The sequence below is a fragment of the Oryx dammah genome, unplaced genomic scaffold (genome assembly GCF_014754425.2).
Source record: "Oryx dammah isolate SB20612 unplaced genomic scaffold, SCBI_Odam_1.1 HiC_scaffold_3, whole genome shotgun sequence".
Taxonomy (NCBI): domain Eukaryota; kingdom Metazoa; phylum Chordata; class Mammalia; order Artiodactyla; family Bovidae; genus Oryx; species Oryx dammah.
Window position 1 is genome coordinate 80905056 of NW_024070187.1, and position 6578 is coordinate 80911633.

Genomic DNA, 6578 nt, shown 5'->3' on the forward strand with positions numbered 1-6578 from the left:
CTCTAGTCTTTCCCAATGCATTGTTTTCATCTATTTCTTTGCACTGATCACTGAGGAATGCTTTCTTATCTCTCCTTGCTATTCTTTGGAATGCTGCATTCAAATGGGTTATATCTTTCCTTTTCTCCTTTGCTTTTTACTTCTCTTCTTTTCACAGCTATGTGTAAGTCCTCCTAAGACAGCCATTTTGCTTTTTTCATTTCTTTTTCTTGGAGATGGTCTTGACCCCTTCCTCCTGTACAATGTCACAAACCTCTGTCCATAGTTCATCAGGCACTCTGTCTATCAGATCTAGTCCCTTAAATCTATTTCTCACCCATTTTTTGATGCTGTTACTACTAAATGTGTGTTAAAATATCCCATAAAACAATAGAGATCTAATTCTGTCAAGTTTACCCTTATGTATTGTAGGCTACTTTATGAAGAGCAGACATGTGTAGACTTGCTCAAACTTCCTGCTGAAAATTTTTTTTCTTTTATGTTGTAAAGATGATTTTCTTAAAAAATCACAAATAATGCAATATATTATGAATAGACAAAGAAATAGATATATTAAGATTTTGATATTCATCCCTAATCCAGCTTCCTCCCCGGAGACTTTTGTTATTTTAATTAAATGATTTTTCCAATCTTTTACATTTTAAAAATGTTTCTGAGAATTTACTTTTTATTTTCACCATTGTAGCAGATTGTATTTATTATTTCTAATTTATCTTATCTGCAGGTCTATGTGTTTAAATTAGTAAATCAAGTGAAAATGAAAGCTATAATCTTTCCATCCTGTCTGACTCTTTGTGACCCCATGGACCATAGCTCATGAGGCTCCTCTATCCATGGAATAATAAAGGCAAGAATAATAGAGTGGGTTGCCATTCCCTTCTCCAGGGGATCTTCCCAACCTAGGTATTGAACCTGGGTCTCCTGTGTTGCAGGCAAATTCTTTACGTCTGAGCTATCAGGGAAGAAAGATTATTTCAAATTTCTATTTTGCAGCCAAATATTCTAGCCCTGATTTACATTGTTATTATGATTGCCAGTGCATTAAGATTTACTTGTAGTACATTTTGTACTTTTCCTTTATTCAATTCAAAATTCTCTTTTTCCAATTTTCTCTTCTTTCTTACCTATTTTGGGGGAGGTGTTGAGGAGGCAGGAGTAATCAAAGGTTTTAATTTTATTCTTTCTTGTCTATTGGTTTGTTAGTTACTTATTTAATTTATATTTTTAAGTGATATGTGTGCTTAACAAATTTTCAAGATAAAACAAATATTCAAAGAATTAAGTATTAATTAATTTAATTTATTTAAATAAATAAGTCATTTAATTAATTGCATTTAGTAAATATTAAATTAAATTCAAATTAAGGAAATAATTAACTAATGGATGAAATAATGGATGTGGGATAGAATCACTGTATGAGCGCTCAGTTTAGAAATGTTGTTTTTTGAGAGAAGGTGTGCATTCAGTCATGTGTTCTCTTTCATCTGTGTAATATTTTGCCAGGGTCCTGCCCCAGTGGATCCAGGGAATTCGAAGGGGAGATGGTGTAGGCAAGGAAAACTTATTTATTTAGAAATATAAGAGAAATTAGGAAAGAATAGTGTAGTAGGAAAATTTAGTGGAGAAAAGATTCTGAATAACCTTGTTTACAGGGAAAGCTAATAAAACCTCAGGACAAGAATAAAGGTGGTTACATTTAAAAGTAAGAGGACTTCACATAAGTCTAAGTTTTGGCTCAGTTTTAAATTTTAGAACATGATATCAAGCATTTTATATCATGTATAAAAACTAGAAATTTTTATCTATTCATAATTTGTTTTTCAATAGTATATTTGCATTACCTTATACAGCTTAATGTTCTGGAGTGTGAAGTCAAGTGGGCCGTAGGGAGCATTATTACAAAGATAGTGAAGGTGATGGAATTCCAGCTGAGCTATTTAAAATCCTAAAATATGATGCTGTTAAAGTGCTGCACTCAATATGCCAGCAAATTTGGAAAACTCAGAAATGGTTATAAGACTGAAAAATGTCAATTTTCATTCAATTTCAAAACAATTGCACTCATTTCACCTGTTAGCAAGGTTATGCTCAAATTCTTTCAAGCTAAGCTTATAGATGTACATGCTAAATTTAGAAAAGGCAGAGAAACTAGAGATCAAATTGCCAACCCCCTTGGTTCATAGAAAAAGCAAGGGAATTCCCAGTAAAACATCTTCTTCATTGACTATGTTAAAGCCTTTGGTTATGTGGATCACAACAAACTGTGGAAAATTCTTAAAGAGATGGAAGTACCAAACCACCTTACCTGTCTCCTGAGAAACCTATATGCAGGTCAAGAAGCAAGTTAGTACCAGCCATGGAATAATGGACGGTTCAAAATTGGGAAAGAAGGGTGACAAGGCTGTATACTGCCACGTTTGTTATTTAACTTCTATGCATCATATATCATGTGAAAGCTGGGCTGGATAAATCACAAGCTGGAATCAAGATTGCAGGGAGAAATAGCAACAATCTCAGAAATGTAGATGATACCACTCTAATGGCAGGAAGTAAACAGGAACAAAAAAGCCTCTTACTGAGGATGAAAGAAGAGAATGACAAAGCTGGCTTAAAACTCAACATTCAAAAACTGAAGATCATGACATCCAGCCCCATCACTTCATGCCAAATAGAAGGGAAAAAAGTGAAGGCAGTGACAAATTTTATTTCTTGGGCTCTAAAATCACTGTGGACAGTGACTGCAGCCATGAAATTAAAACATGCTTGCTCCTTGGAAGGAAACATATAACAAACGTAGACTGCATATTTAAAAGAAGAGACATCACTTTGCTGACAAAGGTCTGTATGGTCAAAATTATTGTTTTTCCAGTAGTCATGAATGGATTTGAGAGTTGGCCCATAAGAAGGCTGAGCACTGAAGAATGGATACTTTCAAATCTGGGTGCTGGAGAAGACTCTTGAGAGTCCCTCGGACTGCAAGGAGATCAAACCAGTCAATTGTAAAGGAAATCAACCCTGAATATTCGTTGGAAAGGCTTATGTGGAAACTGAAGCTCCAATACTTTGGCCACCTGATGGGAAGAGCCAACTCATTGGAAAAGTCCCTGATGCTGGGAAAGACTGAAGGCAGGAGGAGAAGGGGGTGGTAGAATATGAGATGTTTAGATACCATCATCGACTCAATGGACATGATTTGAGCAAGCACCAGGAAATATAAGAACAGGGAAGCCTGGTATGTTGCATTTCATTGGGTAACAAGGAGTCAGAGATGACTTGGCAACTGAATAACAGCAACAAATAAAGCTTAAAAGAAAAAAAATTATTCATAAAAAAATCTTTAAGAATGGGGTAGTTTTGAATTAAGTTACAAAAAGCTGACAACTTTCATGTTCTTTATATGTTAGTCACTAAAGTTGGATTTCTTAAGGTCCAAGAAGAAAGTGCTATATGATTTTGTCATGTAACCAATTGACATAAATGTACAAGCACTAAGGGATGCATCATTTTAGGTACACAGCAGGATGAAGGATCATGTCTTCCACAATGTAACAAGTTTTCCTAATTAGCTGAAAGGTGACCTTATTACATCATTATGTATCCTAAATAGGAAAAATATTGCAGATAACTTTACTTTCAAGCAATTAAAGTTTTGACACAAAAATTGTTTTATGACTACTTCTGTGGGACAGAAGTGATGCCACAGAAGGTGAAAGTGCACCTAATTATTGAAAGTCTTCCTATTAAGACATTTAGGGGGAAATAATATTTACAACTCCAATTTATTAATGATTTAATTTTTGTCCAATACTATGCTAAGCAGTTTACATGCAGAATACAAGGCTAATGTACACTGGAGTTAGAAGAAATTGAATTCTAAACCAAATTTCTCTTGATATCAAAGGGAATGCATGCCACAATATAAAAGCTGTATTATAGTCAAGTATAAATTACATTTTATACTTTAAATATTGTTTTTCTATTTGTAAATTTATATCATTTTTTAAAAATTTGGCTTTCCATTTGTTTTTTAAACTCATTTATTATCTAGTCCTAATTCTCAGACAGATTTCCATGTCTATGTTCATCCATATCAGCTTAATTCACTCCTGCATTGTTACTTAAACCTTTGCTGGTCATGTTCTTGTTCCATGCTACTTTTTTTCTCTTTGGCTACTTGACTAAAACTTTAGATTCATTTTGCTCTTGTTTCCTCAACCTTAATCTACTACAACTGGAATTTCTAAGTATTATACATTAGCCTTTGGAGGCTGATTTTCTCTTTCTCTACTTTCAACATTCAGATTCATGGCTTGAAATATAGTATAAATGGATCTTGTGCTTACATTACTACCCTATGTAAATCATTTCTAATTTACACTTTCATATTTATCATCTAGCTTTTCATATGATCACTTTGATCCTTGGTTAATACAACATCTAGGTATTTTTTTTTTATTCTGCTTAAGCTTTTTATTTTATCAAGTTGGTATTAAAGGATTCATATTGAGGAGTGGTTATAATATTTGCAAAGGATTTGAAAGTTTATTATAAGCAAGGGTAGAATTTCATGCATGCAGAAGACAAAGTTTACTCCTAAGGCACTGGGACCACTACTGAGGCTTTTTAATTAAGGAAAGAAATACACAATCATTTTGTGAAAAAGGTCCTAAAAATTGTATTCACAGTGCATTGATCAAGAAGAAAGAACAGAGCAAGTACAAATTTAGAACCTACTTCAGTAAACTTAATGTATACATTGGGAATCCAGAGCTAAGTTTGTAGCACTAGGAATTAAAAAGCAGAAATCATGTGGGTGGTAATAAATAGAGAATATTTGGTTTATAATGTCATATTTACTACGAGAGATGAAGAAGAGGTTATGATTAAGGCTTGTTGAAAGTTTTCTGGTGACTGATTAAAATGTGTTTAATTTGGAATATCAGAAGGATAAGCCTGAATTGGGGAGTGGGTGATGAATTCCATTTTAGATATATTGTACTTGAAGGTACTTAAAATGTTCCTGTGGAAATACCGTGAGGTCAGTTGAAAATGAAGTGAAAATTTAAGTGAGAAATCAAGTTTAAAGATAGCAGTGTTGATACTCATCCTCCTGAATGTAATAATAAATACTGTAAGATTGATTGGATCCTTTTTTCCCATACATATACACATATTCATTCTACCAAACTCTCCTCACATCCACGTTGCCACATAACATTGAGCAGTTTCCTGTGTTATACAGTAGTCTTTGTTGATTATCCATTTTAAATATAGCAGTGGGTACATGACCATCCCAAACTCCCTAACTATTCCGCCCCCTCATCTTTCCCCCTGGCAACCATAAGTTTGTCCTTCTCTAAGCCTGTGATATACATGAACATGTATATGCATGACTGAGTCCCTTTGCTGTCTACCTGAAACTATCACAGCATTGTTAATTGGCTGTGCTGTGTTGTGTTTAGTTGGTCAGTCATGTTCAACTCTTTGCAACCCCATGAACTGTAGCCCTCCAGGCTCCTCTGGCCATGGGGATTCTCCAGGCAAGAATACTGGATTGAGTTGCCATACCCTCCTTCAGGGGATCTTCCCAACCCAGCAATCCATCCCAGGTCTCCTGCATTGCAGGCGGGTTCTTTACTGTCTGAACCACTAGGGAAGCCCAATAATACTGGAGTGGGTAGCCTATCCCTTCTTCAGGTGAACTTTGTGACCCAGGAATCAAACTGGGGTCTCCTGCATTGCAGGTGGATTCTTTACCAGCTGAGCTACCAGGGAAACCTATACAGCAACACAAAATAAAAGTTTAATTAAGAAGAAAAAGAAGATTGGTTGGATCTCTAGGAGAGAAAAATTCAGTCAGAAACATAAACCTGGAAAATGTTCACACGCCAAGAGTGGGAGGCAAGAAAGGACAGAATCAAGGTGATGCCTACCACAAAGAGCTGTTCTGAGCGGTTTCTTACTTCCATGTAGAGACTATGGACATATTAGTTAGAATTTTAATGTATACAGACATGGCCGGCAAATTGTCCTAGGTGTTTAGGACACCTTAGTTGAAATAAAATGAAGTTTCCAGTAGGGAGCTAGAAATAGAAACAAGACAATGTGAATCCAGGGAAAGGGAATTTCCCTGAGTGGAAGCCTACATTGCAAATTCTGGCAGGGAGAATATTGAGAAAATTAATGGAGAAAATATTGAATATGGCAATTAGATTGCCGTTAGTGACTTTTGATATCAGAGGGTAAGCATATTCAAATTTAGAAAAGTATTAAGATAATATTTCTAGAATTTACAGCTGTAGCTTCAAAAAGTTCTTTTTTCTTTTTGTGGTCACTTTTAATATTTCGATATGGCATATAAGTATCATTAAACTTTTATTCTCATTTGACTAACACAGAAACTGTATCAGGGAGTCAAAATACAAGTTTTACAAATGTAAATTAAAGACCAGAATTTTTAAATCAGCATACTGCTCTTTGGATAGCAAACTAAGTGTTTTTTAATTGCCACCACGGCAAGTAGTTTTTCTTTATGATGTGATCAGCTCATGCATGTAGTTAAATGGCATATAAACAAC